Source organism: Hordeum vulgare, chromosome 1H (assembly GCF_904849725.1).
Source record: "Hordeum vulgare subsp. vulgare chromosome 1H, MorexV3_pseudomolecules_assembly, whole genome shotgun sequence".
NCBI classification, from domain to species: Eukaryota; Viridiplantae; Streptophyta; class Magnoliopsida; order Poales; family Poaceae; genus Hordeum; species Hordeum vulgare.
The window spans coordinates 218,559,305-218,577,772 of NC_058518.1; the positions used below are offsets into that span (position 1 = coordinate 218,559,305).

General features: G+C 43.4%; 1 pseudogene; it reads left to right on the top strand.

The window, feature by feature from the left end:
* The window catches only part of LOC123398130, a 38,924-nt pseudogene that overhangs the window by 1,054 nt on the left and 19,402 nt on the right, over positions 1–18,468 (top strand).

Below are 18,468 nucleotides of genomic sequence, written 5' to 3' on the forward strand. Positions count from 1 at the left end.
TAGCTCTGATATTACGAAGACATATGTCGGATATACGGGACACCAGGCGAACGAAGCGGTCGTGCCGTCTGATCCCGCTTGTGCTATGCGGTCACGCGAGCGATGCGTGCTAAGCTTTTTTTGCAGGACGGCGTTGCGGCTTAGCGAGGAGTCCCGCTCGCCCTGCACCCCTAGTTAGGGGCTATTTAGATCCTCCGATATAGAACGAACGTTTAAGATAAATAGGTTAGGGAATCCAATTGAAAAACTGATGATGGTTGGGGATATTATGGGATAATCCACATGGTATGGTCACGACCGTATGCTTCGGGTTCGGGGAAGTTATCGGGCGCGCGCGAAGGGTGTGAGTGTGTACAGGGGCTAGGCATAGCAGGGAGGGAAAGCACGGAATTCTCGGCAACAAGTTTTACAATAACAAAAACGTCTATGATGACCGACTAAAATACTGCTATATGTTTAACGGTTCGGGTATCAAATGGACTGTCAATGTGACGATGTTTGGAGGTGGTCTACCTACATTAAAATAATACCGCTTGCTAACTTTCAACCAATTCCGAGAATGTTTTATACACACTTTTAGAAATAATATTTTAACGATACTACGGGCGCGTGTTTGTGTTGTTGGTCTCGAAATGGTCGATGGCAAGAGCGGGAAGAACCGGCAACTAATAACGGATGCAAGTTTTGAAAAATAACAGCAACAGAGTGCCGATGCAATGCGGATGATGCACATGATGCGATAATGAATGCGACAAACAAATAAAATACACGACGACAACGAAATAAAAGGGGAATCTTATGGAGCGTTGGTTCCGAGAAATTACATGATTGCACCCAAACTGCCACAGAACCCCATTTGCATGTTAATGCATCAAACCAAAGCCAAGAATGGCATGCTCATGGGGAAAATATGAGCAAACCATTGCTACTTCTCGAGTTTGCGTTGTTTTTTCCCTTGAAGAGGAAAGGGTGATGCAGCAAAGTAGAAATAAGTATTTCCCTCAGTTTGAGAACCAAGGTATCAATCCAGTAGGAGTAATAAGATGAGGCACCAATGAACCTGCGCAAAAGCAAACAAACTTGCACCCAACGCGATAAAGGGATTGTCAATCCCTTCACGATTACTTGCAAGGTGAGATCTGAAAGTGATGAAAGGTAAATAAGTAAAAGTGCAGCAAGGTATTTTTGTATGTAGATCTGAATATATGATGTGTAAAATAGACCTCGGGGCCATAGTGTTCACTAGAGGCTTCTCTCATGATAGCAAGTATTACGGTGGGTGAACGAATTACCGTCGAGCAATTGATAGAATCGCGCAAAGTCATGACGATATCTAAGGCAATGATCATACATATAGGCATCATGTCCGAGACAAGTAGACCGATATTGTCTGCATCTACTACTATTACTCCACACATCGACCGCTATCCAGCATACATCTAGTGTATTAAGTTCATAACAAACAGAGTAACGCCTTAAGCAAGATGACATGATGTAGAGGGATAAATTCATGCAATATGACATAAACCCCATCTTTTTACCCTTGATGGCAACAACATGATGCGTGCCTCGCTACCCTTTCTGTCACTGGGTGAGGACAACGCATGGTATGAACCCAAAACCAAGCACTTCTCCCATTGCAAGAATTATAGATCAAGTTTGCCAAACGAAACCCATAACTCGAAGAGAATTACAAGGATACGAAATCATGCATATAAGAAATTAGAGGAGAATCAAATAATATTCATAGATAATCTGATCATAAATCCACAATTCATCGGGTCTCGACAAACACACCACAAAAGAAAGTTACATCGGATAGATCTCCATGAAGATCATGGAGAACTTTGTATTGAAGATCCAAGAGAGAGAAGAAGCCATCTAGCTACTAGCTATGGACCCGAAGGTCTGTGGTGAACTACTTACGCATCATCGGAGAGATAATGGTGTTGATGAAGAAGCCCTCCGTGTCCGAACACCCCTCCCGCAGGGCACCAGAACGGTCCCCAGATCGGATCTCGCGGAGACAGAAGCTTGCGGCGGCGGAAAAGTATTTTCGTGGCTCTCTGTGGAGGTTTTGGGATTTTTGGGAATTTATAGGCGAAAGAGGTAGGGCAGAGGAGGCAAGGGGGGCCACGAGCCTGCTAGGTGTGCCCCCTAGGGCGCGCCTAGGGGGCTCGTGACCTCCCCCGAGACCTCATGCCTTGGTTCTCAAGTCCTCTGTGTATCTTCTGTTATGGAAAAAATCATCCCGCAGGTTTTATTCCGTTTGGACTCTGTTTAATATTCTTTTCTGAAAAAGGTCAAAAACACGGAAAAAAGAAGAAACTGACACTAGGCACTGAGTTAATAGGTTAGTCCCAAAAATGATATAAAATGGCATATAAATGCATATAAGACATCCCAAGTTGATAATATAATAGCACGGAACAATCAAAAATTATAGATACGTTGGAGACGTATCAAGCATCCCCAAGCTTAACTCCTGCTCGTCCTCGAGTAGGGAAGTGATAAAGACCGAATTTTTTATGTGGAATGCTACCTAACATATTTGTTCTTTGTAACTTCTTTCTTGTGGCATGAATGTTCAGATCCGTAAGATTCAAAACAATAGTTTAATATTGACATGAAAACAATAATACTTCAAGCATACTAGCAAAGTAATCATGAACTTTTGAAATAACAAGGCCAGAGAAAGTTATCCCTACAAAATCATATAATCTCGCTATGCTCCATCATCCCCACACAAAGAATTTAAATCATGCACAACCCCGGTATTGGCCAAGTAATTGTTTTCGCACTCTTACTTTCTCAAACTTTTTCAACTCTCATGCAATACATGAGCGTGAGCCATGAATATAGCACTATAGGTGAAATAGAGTGTGGTGAAGGTTGTGAGGAAAAAAGGAGGAGATGGTCACATCGACTCGGCGTATCAATGGGTTATGGAGATGCCCATCAATAGATATCAATGTGAATGAGTAGGGATTACCATGCAACGGATGCACTAGAGCTATATGTGTATGAAAGCTCAAAAAGAAAACTAGTGGGTGTGCACGCAACTTGCTTGCTCACGAAGACCTAGGGCAATTTTGAGGAAGCCCATCATTGGAATATACAAGCCAAGTTATATAATGAAAATTCCCACTAGTATATTAAAGTGACAAAACAAGAGACTCTCTATCATGAAGAACATGGTGCTATTTTGAAGCAGAAGTGTGGAAAAAGATAGTAGCATTGTCCCTTCTCTCTTTTTCTCTCATCTTTTTTTTTGGCTCTTTGGCCTCTCTTTTTTTCATTTCATTTTTTCTGGTTAGCATCTTTGGCCTCTTTTTTTCCTCACATGAGACAATGCTCTAATAATGATGATCATCACACTTTTATTTACTTACAACTCAATACTCAGAACAATAATGACTATATGAAATGCCTCCGACAGCGTACCGGGATGGGCAACAATCTAGCTTAGCATATGACGTTGAAACATCTAGCTAGCTATCTTACGATCATGCAAAGGCAAAATGAAAATGACGGCACATGTCATGAGATGGAACGGTGGAAGTTGCATGGCAATATATCTCGGAATGGCTATTAAAATGCCATAATAGGTAGGTATAGTGGCTGTTTTGAGGAAGGTATATGGTGGGTTTGTGCACCGGAGGAAGTTGTGCGGTACTAGACAGGCTAGTAATGGTGGAAGGTGAAGGTGCATCTATACCATGGACTCACATTAGTCATGAAGAACTCATATAATTATTGCGAAAGTTTTATTTGTAATCGAAAGAAAGTGCTAAATGCATACTCCTAGGGGAAGGGTTGGTAGGTGTTAACCATCGCGCGATCCCGACCGCCACACAAAGGATGACAATCAAAAAATCAATTATGCTCCGACTTCCTAACATAGCGGTTCACCATTCGTGCATGCTACGGGAATCACTAACCTCAACACAAGTATTTTTAGATTCACAACACCCTACTAACATAACTCTAATATTACCATATCCATATCTCAAAACCAATTGTGAGGAATCAAACTTCTCTTACTAATCAATGCACTTGAATATGAAAGTTTTTATTATATCCTCTTTGGATGCCTATCATATTTAGGACTAATTTCATAGCACACGCCAATTACCAAGTTACTTAGAGAGAGCACTCTCAAAATGATATAAGTGAAGATCGAGAGTTTTTATTTCTAGAAAATATGACACCGCCGTGCTCTAAAAAGATTTAAGCGAAGCACTAGAGCAAAATTATATATCTCAAAAGATATAAGTGAAGCTCATTGAGTATTCTAACAAATTCACGATGAGTGCATGTCCCTCTCAAAAAGGTGTGCAGCAAGGATGATTGTGACAGAACAAAAAGAAAAGACCCCTATAATACACGACGCTCCAAGGAAAACACATATCATGTGGTAAATAAAAATATAGCTCCAACATATCTGTGGTGAACTACTCACGCATCATCGGAGAGGCAATGGTGTTGATGAAGAAGCCCTCCGTGTCCGAATCCCCCTCCGGAAGGGCACCAGAACGGTCCCCAGATGGGATCTCCCGGAGACAGAAGCTTGCGGCGGCGGAAAAGTATTTTCGTGGCTCTCTCTGGAGGTTCAGGGATTTTTGGGAATTTATATGCGAAAGAGGTATGGAAGAGGAGGGAAGGGGGGCCACGAGCCTGCTAGGCGCACCCCCCTAGGGCGTGCCTAGGGGGCTCGTGACCTCCCCCGAGACCTCCTGCATTGGTTCTCAAGTCCTGTGCGTATCTTCTATTATGGAAAAAATCATCCCGAAGGTTTTATTCCGTTTGGACTCCATATAATATTCTTTTCTGAAAAATGTCAAAAACACAGAAAAACAGAACTGGCACTAGGCATTGAGTTAATAGGTTAGGACCAAAAATGATATAAAATGGCATATAAATGCATATAAGACATCCCAAGTTGATAATATAATAGCATGGAACAATCAAAAATTATAGATACGTTGGAGACGTATCAACCATCTAAACCTAGATTTTGGTAGCTAATGCTGCGTTGAACTACAAGTACCCTACAGACTTATCTCCCTGAGATGGAATTTGTGTTCACCTAGTTCTTCCATACCTAAGACACCTAGACAACTTCTTACCTCTCATGCACTCCAGTAAGAACCACTCATCTGGCCCCCATGTTTGCAACTGCAAAATTAACCTTAGTGAAAACTACCCCACCTAGCTCCACATGGATCCAAACTCCACTCGTGCCCTCTAGCATGCGTGCCTTGCACCCCGGACAAACTTGGCTGACAAAAAGGTTGCCCTGGACACGTATTGGCATGGTGACCATGCAGCCGACATGCAGAGGCGGCACTCTACCACTCTGCGTTGTCGTGTAGCTCGCGTCTAGTCTAGGCACGACATCCACTCGCGCTACGTGACACCCTTGACCTCCCATGCCCGATGCCAAGAAGCCACCAAGACCGCTGTGGCAATCTTGCTCGCTGCACCCAAGGGCATCTGAGGTGTACCTGAGCCATGATGTCAACTGTTCTTCCCCTTTGCAACGGCACCAGAAGAATGCTGCTAGCACTCTCCGGGAATCGAAACTAGAAGAATGTTGTTGATGGTGCACAAGCGCATGGGATCGCAGCAGTTTTCGAGGGTAGAATATTCAACCCAAATTTGTTGGTTCGCACGAGGGGAGGTGAGAGAATACTCTCAAGTATTAGCAGCTGAATATGTCAGATTCAACCACACCTGAAAGATTAGTATCTGCAAGCAAAGTAGTAGTAACAAAGTAGCGAGTAACGACAGTGGCAAGGAACAGCGGTAGTGATAGCAGTAGCAAGTAGCAACAGTATAAAGCCATAGTAGTAGCAACAGTAGCAACAGAGCAAGACAAGTAACAGCAGTAGCAACAGTAGTAGCAGCAGCAGCAGAGCAAGACAAGTAACAGCAGTAGCAACAGTAGTAACAATAGCAGTGGAACAAACTCGTAGGCAATGGGTCGGTGATTTGTTTGGCTCATATTCATCATGCAATAGCTATAACACCGAGAGATATGTGGCTAGCTCCCGTTCTTCAATGTGATGTAGGCATGCATTCCGTGTGTCGTCATACGTGCTTAGGGAAAAGAACTTGCATGACATCTATTGTCCATCCCTCCCGTGGCAGCGGGGTCCAAACGGAAACTACAGGATATTAAGGTTCTCCTTTTAATAAGGAACCGGACCAACGCATTAGCACTTGGTGAACACATGAACTCCTCAAAGTATGGTCATCACCGGGAGTGGTTCCGGTTATTGTCACTCCGGGGTTGCCGGATCATAACACATGGTAGGTAACTACAACTTGCAAGATCGGATCTAAAACACACATATATTGGTGACAACATAATAATTTCATATCTGAAATCATGGCACTCGGGCCCTAGTCACAAGCATTAAGCATGGCAAAGTAGTAGCAACATCAATCTCAGAATATAGTGGATACTAGGGATCAATCCTCATCAAAACTAACTCGATTACATGATAGATCTCATCCTACTCATCACCTCCCAGCGAGCCTACGAATAAATTACTCACGAACGACGAAGAGCTTCATGGAATTGGAGAGGGAAGAAGGTTGATGATGACGATGGCGACGATTTCCCCTCTTCGGAGCCCAAGACGGACTCCAGATCTGCCCTCCAGATGAAGAACATGTGGTGGCGGCGCCTCCGTATTGTAAACGCGGCGAAAACTTCTCTTTCTTATTATTTCTGGAACGAAAGGGGACTTATAGACCTGAGGTTGGGGGGTGGCAGAGCCGTGTGGGACCCACAAGCCTGCCCACCGCAACCAGGGGGGTGGTGGTGGAGCCAGGGCTTGTGGCCCACTGGCCCACCCCCTCAGGTGGAACTTGGCGCAGATATTTTTTATATTTTCCAAAACTGCTCCCCGTAAATTTTCAGGACGTTTGGAGAACTTTGATTTATGCACAAAAATAACACCAAGGCAATTCTGTTGAAAACAACGTCAGTCCAGGTTAGTTCCATTCAAATCATGCAAATTAGAGTCCAAAACAAGGGCAAAAGAGTTTGGAAAAGTAGATACGATGGAGACGTATCAACTCCCCCAAGCTTAAAACCTTGCTTGTCCTCAAGCAACTCAGTTGATAAACTGAGAGAGAAAGAAAAAACTTTGACAAACTCTGTTTGATCTTGTTGTTGCAACTATGCCTAACTCATAACCAGAATTTCAGCAAGATCACAAGTTAACCACATAAGCAAATGACATAAAGGTCTCACGGTAAACTAATATCAATGGCATAATCAGCTAACGAGCAGATAATAATGAGTTTCAAATACAACACTTCAATCAAAACAAGCATGAAGCAATATGAATAGGTGGTATCTCGCTAGCTCTTTCTGAGACCGCAAAACATAAATGCAGAGCACTTTCAAAGATCAAGGGCTGACTAAACATTGTAATTCATAGCAACGAAGATCCAGTCATAGTCAGGCCCTTATATAAGAGGAGGATGACTCGACAGGAAAATAAATAGACAGGCCCTTCGCAGAGGGAAGCATTGATTTGCACAGGTGCCAGAGCTCAAGCTTTGAAAACAAAGATAATAATTTTGGGTGGCATGCTTTCATTGTCAACGCAGTGACCAAGAGTTCTCAATATCTTCCATGCTACTCATGCTATAGGCGGTTCCCAAACAGAGAAGTAAAGTTTTAACTCCCCACCACTAATCAATCACACTCCACGGCTAGCCGAATCCTCGGGTACCGTCCATACTAACATCAATCCGGGGGGAGTCTTGTTTTACAGTTATGTTTTCGATTTAAGCGTGGAACTGGGCATTCCAATTACCGGCCTCTTTCTCGTGAATGACAGTGAATAAGCACATGTAGAGGATAACACTCCTAACATGGAAGATACCAATAGCCCCCTGTCACCACATGAGCGGTTCGGGCATGCAAAACATATTATTTCTTGAAGGTTTAGAGAATGGCACATGCAAATTTACTTGGAACGGCAGGTAGATACCGCAAATAGGTAGGTATGGTGGACTCTCATGGAAAAACTTTTGGGTTTATGGAAGTGGATGCACAAGCAGTATTCCGTTTAGTATAGGTGAAGGCTAGCAAAAGACTGGGAAGCGACCAACTAGAGAGCAACACATTCATCAAGATGCAATGAGTTTGACTAACATTGAATGCAAGCATGAACAGGATATAAATCACCATGAACACGAACATCATAGAGGCTATGTTGATTTTGTTTCAACTACATGCATAAACATGGGCCAAGTCAAGCCACTTGAAACATTCAAAGGAGAATACCATCCTATCATACTACATCATAGTCATCTCAAAATCTATGTTGGCATTCAAGACAAACCATTATAAGCTCTCAGCTAAATAAGCATGGCATCAGAAACTATGATCTCTAAGTTGTCATTGCAAACATGGTTCTCTCACAACAAAGCTAAATCTGGGTCGACAAGCTAGTCATATTTACAAAAACAAAATAGGTAGAGTTCATACCAGCTTTTCAGTCTCAGTCACTTCATCATATATCATCATTGTTGCCTTTCATTTGCACGATCGAACGATGAAAACAATAATAAGCGCATTGGACTAAGCTGAATCTGCAGGCAAACACAAAGGAGAAGACAAAGTAATATGGATCTTTGAAAGCTAAACAGGTAAGCATGTAAGAACCACTAAACATTGTAACCAATATCTTCTACCTTGACACAAAGCAAAAGAAAACTATTTACACGGGAAAGCTCCCAACAAGCAAAAGAAGAAAGAAAAATCTTTTTGGGTTTTCTCAAAAGGACACAAAACAAGAAAACAAGAAAACAAAAATAAACTAGCATGGATAATACAGTGGCAAAGTGTAAACACCGGCTAACAAAGTGAAAGCATAAGCATGAATGTAAAGTCGATGAGAACACGTACTCCCCCAAGCTTAGGCTTTTGGCCTAGCTTGGTCTACTCCCAAGGTGGGAAATAACCAGCTCCAGTATACTCTGGAGCAGACTGTGTATTCCACTGCTGTGTGAGCTCCTCTGGCTCCCACTGATAAACTGGCGTCTGGTACTCGACTGGCGGCTCGGGCACGGGCGCCTGTGGTTGGGCCAAGCCCCAATATGCGTAGATGTCCGCAGGCATAATAGTGTACCTGCCTACATGAAGATTGAACAAAGAAGGAGCAGGCAAAGTAATAGTCTCTTGAGTACCCTGACTAAACACCAGGTTATAAATCATCAGTCTACTAGCATCTCTATCCAGGAAATCATGGCGAACCATGCTGTCATAATCCAGATATTTCTCAGGGAGAAGCATCTCTCCTTCCTCTCCTAGTCTAATGGGTATCTCAAAGTGTCTGGCAAGATGGGTAGCATAGATACCTCCATAGACAACACCTTTAGAACGGTTCAAGTTCAACCGTTTAGCTACTATAGCGCCCAAGCTATAAGTCTTATCGTTATAAAGGCCTTCACGCAAAACCGCAAGGTCTGGAGAACTAAGTGATCCAACCTCCCCACGGCCAATCAAACATTTTCCCACAAATAGTGAGAAGTACCGAAGCACAGGAAAATGTATGCTAGCAATTCTAGCGCGAGACACTCCTCTCTCCTCCCAACAACAATAGAACCAATGAAATCCTCCAAGTCCCATGGACGAGGGTCACGGATATCCCCAACATAAGGTAATTTTCATACATTGCAAAAATCCTGCAGCGTCATGCACTGGGGGACATCGTATATCATGAACTCAACCATGGGAGGATTCTTCCTCGGATAAAAGTTGAAGCTTTGAACAAAAATATTGGTGAGGAGGAGGTATCGTGGGCACTTATCGTCAACAAATGCAGTAAGACCTGCATTCTCCACCAAGTAATAAAAGTCTTCATAAAGTCCGGCGGTGTGCAAAAATTCATCACTTGGCCACTCGCACGCTCGAACTTCTGTGACTCGAGGGACTACGTACTTGGGGTGGTTCTTCTCATCCTCCTTGGGGTTACGGCTTGAAGAGCCTCTCAGAACCTCCTCATCTTTTCCTTTTTCTAGCTCTGAAAAATTCTGAAATTTTTAGAGACTTCGAAAGAAAAGCGAATAAATATTAACCCAAATTGTAGCAACTACTCCTATTAGTGATTAGAGACTGTATCACGCGCTAAAACTACTTGGGACCAGCTAAAATCAACATTTCTAGCTCAAGGACAGGGTCACCAAGGTAGCAAGAATTCGCGAAGGATAAAGCACTAGAGGAAAAAATAATTGGGCCAATGGAGGAGTCACTTACCAAGGAGTAATTTCCCCAAACCGGTTCGGAGAATGGTGCTTTGAGCAAGGAGATCGAAAATCACAGCCAAATGAGCAAGAACACGGGTTTGAGCTGCGAAGCAATTTTTTATAGAGGTGGAAGAAGAGGCTCGGAGCTGGAATGAGTGGAGGGGGTGCCTGTGGGCCCCACAAGCTTGCACTCTGCCACCAGGGAGGTAGGTGGCGGTTGCAGGGCTTGTGGCCCACTGGTCTGGCCCCCAGGCCAGCTCTCAGGCCCAGTAATTTTCAAAAAATCTAGAAAACATCATACTAAATTTTCAGGACCATCGGAGAACTTTTATTTTCGAGGTATTTTTCTACCGGACGCTAAAACAGGAAACAGGGAAAACTAAACTAAACCTATCATTTTTCTTCTAAGCAACCTAAAGTGAAAGCTTGGAACAGAGGTGTGTGACTCCTCGATTCATCCATCTCATGGTCATCGAGAGAAAATCCATCAATGAGGTTGATCAAGTCTCTTTGCCAAACCTTTTCGAATCGCAAAAGAGAACGAAGAATTTTCGAATAGTCACTAGGTCACCTCAATGGGGATATGTATCTCCCCAACAAGCAAATCATACTTCATCTTGACACGAGGAATAGGGCATTCAAAGCTCCCAATGAGAATCGATGAAGTCTTTTCGATAGCATTGATGCAATGTACTTGATATCGTTTCTTCCGAAAGTGCATCGTGTGCTCATTACCGTTGACGTGGAAAGTGACATTGCCTTTGTTGCAATCTATAACATCCCATGAAGTGTTTAAAAAGGGTCTTCCGAGGATGACAGCCATGGCATCGTCCTCAGGAATATCCAAGATAACAAAGTCTGTTAAGATAGTGGTGTTAGCAACCACAACAGGCACATCCTCGCAAATGCCGATAGGGAAAGCAGTTGATTTGTCGGCCATTTGCAGAGAAATTTTAGTGGGTGTCAACTTATCCAATTCAAGTCTACGATAAAGAGAAAGCGGCATAACACTAACACCGGCTCCAAGGTCACATAAGGCAGTTCTTACATAGTTTCCTTTAATGGAGCAAGGTATAGTGGGCACTCTGGGATCACCAAGTTTCTTAGGAGTTCCACCTTTAAAAGTGTAATTGGCAAGCATGGTGGAGATCTCAAGATCTGGTATCTTCCGTTTATTAGTCATGATATCTTTCATGTACTTGGCATACGGAGACATCTTGAGCATATCAGTTAACCGCATCTGCAAAAAGACGGGTCTTATCATCTCAACGAAGCGCTCAAAATCCTCATCATCCTTTTTCTTGGATGGCTTAGGAGGAAAGGGCATATGTTTCTGAACCCATGGCTCCATTTCTTTACCATGCTTCCTAGTAGTGAAGTCATTCTTATCGTATTTCTTAGGTTGTGGGTTATCAGGGTTAACCGAAGGTTCAATCTCCACATCCTCATCATTGCTAGGTTGAGCATTATTCTGAAAATCACTGTCCATATTGTCACCGGGTTCATGTTCATCACTAGATTGTGTTTCTGCATCAGACGCAGAAATATCATTAGGTTCTTCAGGTGTGACAGTATTTGGTGAACTGGCATGCAGGTTTCTATCATCCTTCTTCTTCTCCTTAGGATGACTGGGTGTATCAGCATTGATTCCTTGAGAATCTTGATCAATTCTCTTAGGATGACCTTCAGGATACAAAGGTTCCTGAGTCATTTTGCCTCTTCTAGTTATGACTCTGACAGAGTTGTCATTTAATTCATTGAGGAAGTCGTTCTGAGCTTTAATTACTTGTTCTACCTCAGTAGTAATCATAAAGGCATGTTTACTCAGAAGCTTCAGATCATTGATATTTCTGTCTACACAAGCACTTAAATGGCTAAGCATACGAGTACTTTGTTCCAAATGTCTGCTAACATAATCATTGAAACTCTGTTGTTTGGCAACAAAGTTGTCAAATTCATCAAAGCATAGGCTAGCAGGTTTATCAAAAGGAATATCACTCTCATCAAACCTACGCAGAGAATTCACTTCTACTACCTGTATCGGGTTATCGAGACCATGGATCTCTTAGATAGGTGGTAGATTTTTGACATCTTCAGATATAATGCCTTTCTCTTGCATAGATTTCTTGGCTTCTTGCATATCTTTGGGACTGAGGAATAGAATACCTCTCTTCTTTGGAGTTGGCTTAGGAGGTGGTTCGGGAATAGTCCAAGCATTATCGTTGATCAAGATGTTATTCAGTAGGGTCTCGGCTTGTTCTACAGTTCGTTCCCTAAAAACACAACCGACACAACTATCTAGGTGGTCTCTAGAGGCATCGATAAGTCCGTTATAGAGGATATCAAGTATCTCGTTCTTCTTAAGAGGGTGATCAGGCAAAGCATTCTGTAGTTGACGAGCCTCGGCCAAGCTTGTGGAAGACTCTCTTCTTGGAGTTGAGCAAAGTTGTATATTTCCTGCAAGGCAGCTTGCTTCTTATGGGCAGGGAAATATTTCTCACAGAAGTAATAGACCATCTCCTGGGGACTAGTTACACATCCAGGAGCAAGAGAGGTGAACCAGGCTTTAGCATCATCCTTTAGAGAGAAAGGAAACAACTTAAGGATATAGTAGTGGCGGATCTTCTCCTCATTAGTGAAAAGGGTGGCTATTTCGTGTAGTTTGGCAAGATGGGCTATGACCGTCTCAGACTCATAACCGTGAAAAGGTTCAGATTCGACTAGAGAGATTATCTCAGGATCGACAGAGAATTCATAATCCTTATCGGTGATGAAGATAGGTGATGTGGCAAACTTCGGGTCATATTTCATCTTAGCTTCCCGAGATTTTTCCTTCCACTTGAGAAGTAATTTCTCAGCGTCACAGGCATACTTACACGCAAGAAAATCCTCAGCTATCTCTCCCTCCATAACATAACCCTCAGGTATATCAGGCCATTCATATCTAGGAGAGCTAGATCTAACAGGAGCAAAAGCAGGTTCTATCTCAATATTATCAGTAGTTTCAGAAGCATCACGAGCATTGGCAGTAACTTTAGCAATATGAGCATCAAGGAACACTCCTAGTGGAACATTAGACAAAGTAGTATCTCTAGCAGTATCAAGCATAGCATCATTAGGAAAAATAGCATCTCTAGCATCATCAGGCAAAGCAGTATCAAGCATAGCATCTCTAGCAGTATTAGGCATAACATCATCAAGCATAGTATCAAGCATAGCATCTCTTGTAGTAGCATCATAAGCATCACCAAGCACAGTATCAAGCATAGCATCTCTAGCAGTAGCATCATAAGCATCATCAAGCACAGGCGACATATCAAGATTTCTAGCAGGAGGTGATGTCGCAAACTTACTCATAACTGAAGGTGAATCAAGTGCAGAGCTAGATGGAAATTCCTTACCTCCCCTCGTAGTTGAGGGCAAGACTTTGGTCTTCGGATCCTTCAGATTCTTCATAGTGATGAGCAGATATAAATCCCAAGTGACTCAAATAATATAGCAATACCTCCCTGGCAACGGCGCCAGAAAAATGCTTGATGTCAACTGTTCTTCCCCTTTGCAACGGCAACAGAAGAATGCTGCTAGCACTCTACGACAATCGAAACTAGAAGAATGTTGTTGACGGCCCACAAGCGCATGGGATCGCAGCAGTTTTCGAGGGTAGATTATTCAACCCAAATTTGTTGGTTCGCACGATGGGAGGTGAGAGAATACTCTCAAGTATTACCAGCTAAATATGTCAGATTCAACCACACCTGAAAGATTAGTATCTGCAAGCAAAGTAGTACTAGCAAAGTAGCGAGTAACGACAATGGCAAGGAACAGAGGTAGTGACAGCAGTAGCAAGTAGCAACAGTAGCAAGCGACAGTAGTAGCAACAGTAGAGGCAGAGCAAGACAAGTAACAGCAGTAGCAACAATAGTAGTAGCAGCAGCAGAGCAAGACAAGTAACAGCAGTAGCAACAGTAGTAACAACAGCAGTAGAACAAACTCGTAGGCAATGGGTCGGTGATTTGTTTGGATGATATTCATCATGCAAGAGCTATAACACGGAGAGATATGTGGCTAGCTCCCGTTCGTCAATGTGATGTAGGCATGCATTCCGTGTGTCGTCATACGTGCTTAGGGAAAAGAACTTGCATGACATCTATTGTCCATCCCTCCCGTGGCAGCGGGGTCCAAAAGGAAACTACGGGATATTAAGGTTCTCCTTTTAATAAAGAACCGGACCAACGCATTAGCACTTGGTGAACACATGAACTCCCCAAACTATGGTCATCACCGGGAGTGGTTCCGGTTATTGTCACTCCGGGGTTGCCGGATCATAACACATAGTAGGTAACTACAACTTGCAAGATCGGATCTAAAACACACATATATTAGTGACAACATAATAATTTCAGATCTGAAATCATGGCACGCGGGCCCTAGTGACAAGCATTAAGCATGGCAAAGTAGTAGCAACATCAATCTCCGAACATAGTGGATACTAGGGATCAATCCTCATGAAAACTAACTCGATTACATGATAGATCTCATCCTACTCATCACCGCCCAGCGAGCCTACGAATAGATTACTCACGAACGACGAAGAGCTTCATGGAATTGGAGAGGGAAGAAGGTTGATGATGACGATGGCGACGATTTCCCCTCTCCGGAGCCCAAGACGGACTCCAGATCTGCCCTCCAGATGAAGAACAGGTGGTGGTGGCGCCTCCGTATCATAGACGCGGCGAAAACTTCTCTTTTTTTATTTTTTCTGGGACGAAAGGAGAATTATAGACCTGAGGTTGGGGGCGGCAGAGCCGTGTGGTCCCCACAAGCCTGCCCATCGCCACCAGGGGGGTGGTGGCGGAGCCAGAGCTTGTGGCCCACTGGCCCACCCCCTTAGGTGGAACTTGGCGCAGATATTTTTTATATTTTCCAAAACTGCTCCCCGTAAATTTTCAGGACGTTTGGAGAACTTTGATTTCTGCACAAAAATAACACCAAGGTAATTCTGCTGAAAATAGCGTCAGTCCAGGTTAGTTCCATTCAAATCATGCAAATTAGAGTCCAAAACATGGGCAAAAGAGTTTGGAAAAGTAGATACGATGGAGACGTATCAAGCCCCACTCCGTTGCCCTCTTGTTTTATGTCCCCCAAGCACCCTGGACCCCCTCTTTGCTCCCTCTCGCTCTCACCAACCTCCAAGCACTCCCCAATCGCCCTCTCGTCCTCTGCATTGGCGACAATGGTCGGAGCCATTTTGGCGGCCCCTCCTCAAATTGAAGATCCACATTGCCCCTCCTCCTCTCCTACGTGCGGCAAGGTGCCTGGGACACCCTAGCTAGCCTCCCTCAGACCGTTCCTCCCCTTGTCGGTCGTGCCGCCCTGCCTAGGCTCGCGGTCGCCGGCAACCGCCACCGTCGCTAACGACGCTCTGATGGCCCTCGTCGTCCGTGCGATGCGGGGATGGAAGCGCCTTTTCTTCCCGAGCAGGCCGGTGGCCGGACGGTCATCGGAGGTGGTCGGAGCCACCGCAGCAGCGTTGATGCTCACTCGGTCTCGCATTCTCTACCTATCCCCTGCTTGAGTGGGGGGAGGGTGAATTATGCAACAAACTAGCGTCGCGTGTCAGTGGCTAGTCGGCATGGGCCCCGCGTTTTAAGTGGAGACAGGCTTTGCCGCGGCCTCCTCCTCGTTGTGGAAACGCACTCCAGAGAGTACGTCTCCGGTGTGGCTCCCTGCGCGACGCAACTGGGCTGGCCGAGTGGCTGCTCTATGCCAGTACGATGAGGCCCACTGGCGTTGAGCCAGTTAGGTATACACCCTTTTCCCTTTTTCTTTTAACTAGAAAATCCCAAAAATCATAAATAAATAAATATTACTCAAAAAGGCATGATTCCAACTCCATCATTTTTCTAAAAATCCAAATTATTTCATGGTACAACTTTTCTATTTTTCTATCACAAGTTTGTGTTCTCTTCAAAGACAAATTAGAATTTCCACCTCCCAAAGGCCCCTTTTGAAAATTCCTAGGACATTCGTTTCTAGTCCAAATTGGATGATTCAAATTTCCAAAGACTCCAAAAATCATACTCTATTATTCTAGTCCTGGTTAACATTTTTAGCATGCATTGTTCCTATTGGATATAATAAATAGCTCCCTTATTCATTTATACCATCCTAGAAAACCCCTAGGGAATTCATCCCAACTCCAAATCCACTGAAACCACTTCCTAAACTTTTCTAAAATCATGCCCTAATTAATACGCGCATCCACTCATTTTTATAGAAATATTTTCTGTAGGCTTCTTATAGGATCAATAATTCCTCCTTATTTCCTTTTTAAAAATCCTAGTTTATCCACATCCATTAGAACCACTCTTGTCATTCTTCTTATAGCCACGATGTAAATAAAAATAAACTTCATATTTTATAACACTTTTATTTCTATCCTTGTTGTGTTGCTTATTGTGGTTGTTTCCGGTGGTAGTTGACGAAGTAGGCGGAGTGCTCGGAGTTGGAACAAAAGTTATTGAAGACCTCGAAGACCTTGCTGAGCCAGGCAAGCAACCCTTTGACCATTTCTAAGAAACTATTTTACGCACGACATATAACACTTCATTCCATTGCATTGCATCATGATGAATTGGTGACTATCATGGTGGGTTACCTTTGTCACTTTCCTCGTTGATACTTGCATCGTGCATGACCCTACCTTCTTATGAGGGTTGTACAGGTGGGTAGTAGTTAGAATGCTAAGTAGTTGCTATACAAGTGGGATGGGAATATGCATGGTTTCAGAAAAGGAACGATCTCGAAGAATTTTGTAAAACCCCGTCTGGTGCCACTAATGCCTGAGGGAGATGATTTTGAGCTAGGTAACCACTTGAGAAAGAAGTGGTGTACCGGAGCAAGTTGTGTGTGTGTTTCCAAAAACGGAGAGATTTAAGATCTGTTGACCATCCCAACCTTACATGCACAACCATGATACCCCTTATGGGACGGGGGCCTTGTTGATTACTTTGGTCGGTACTAGTAGAGGTCTTGCATTACTAGTGGCGGGAGTGACGTGGTTACCCTCGATACTGGATCATGCCAGAAAGGACGACCTTGGGCTATTTTTACAAACACCGGGCGGACCGTCGGTCCCTTCATGGATGATACTCGTGTTGTACATCATGCGGGTTGTGTGCCAACGAGTGGACTCTTTGTTAGTATCGTCAGCAGAAAGGCATTATTTAGGTACTTACCTCGAGTATGTAATATACCGCGAGTCGTGTATGACAAGGAAGTTTCCTGAGTCTTGTGGATAACGTGTGTAACCCCTGCATAGTGTAAAACTATTCGAATAGTCGTGTCCACGGTCATGGACAACTGGTGGTCCATCTTAAACTACGTGCGATGTTTTCATAATTTTTGTGTGTGTGCGTGTGTCAGAAAAATGATACTTGAGCTAAGTGAGAGGACTTGGCATGATGATTCAACATGAGTTGTTCAACCCCTTCTTATATTGATACCTGTAGCTTGTTCTTATGGATATGTGCAACCTCATGATGTGTGACATTACAATATGTTTGATCATGTCACTACGCTTCAAATTAGATTTTTGCAACTTACCTACTTAGTGCTATATCATGTATTGTTATTGCCATGTTCCAAACATGGGTTGCTTGCGAGTACATTCAAACACCGGTTATTTAATTGCCCAAGCGTGGAAGAGGAGGGATATGGTGAAGAGTACGTTGGTGATAAACATATGAACTAGGACACATCTTAGTCAAAATGCATGTAGGGTTAAGGCAGATGGCATGGGTTCACACTATCGATGAAGATTTCCGCTGCGAGTGTATGAAGATTTGGCCATAATAGCCATATTTGAGTAAAACAGTACATAATGGATGTATGACTATTGTTATTCAATTTTTGTGTGTTTATTGAGCATTGATCTCTTGGGTCACTGTACACGTACATCCGGTGATTATGACTTATGAGTTCGGGTCCCCAAAGAGCTGGTATCACAACCATCCTGATTGTAGGAAGCCCATAGTTAGCATGGACGTTAGTTAGGACAAAACTATTTTTTCCAGACCCTTCAAAAATACTTACAAAACCACTATATTTCGATTTTTTTTCAAAAGTGCTACATATTTTGTACCAAAATAGAAAAGCATATGTCGAAATTGAAAATAACAAAAAATAGCACCC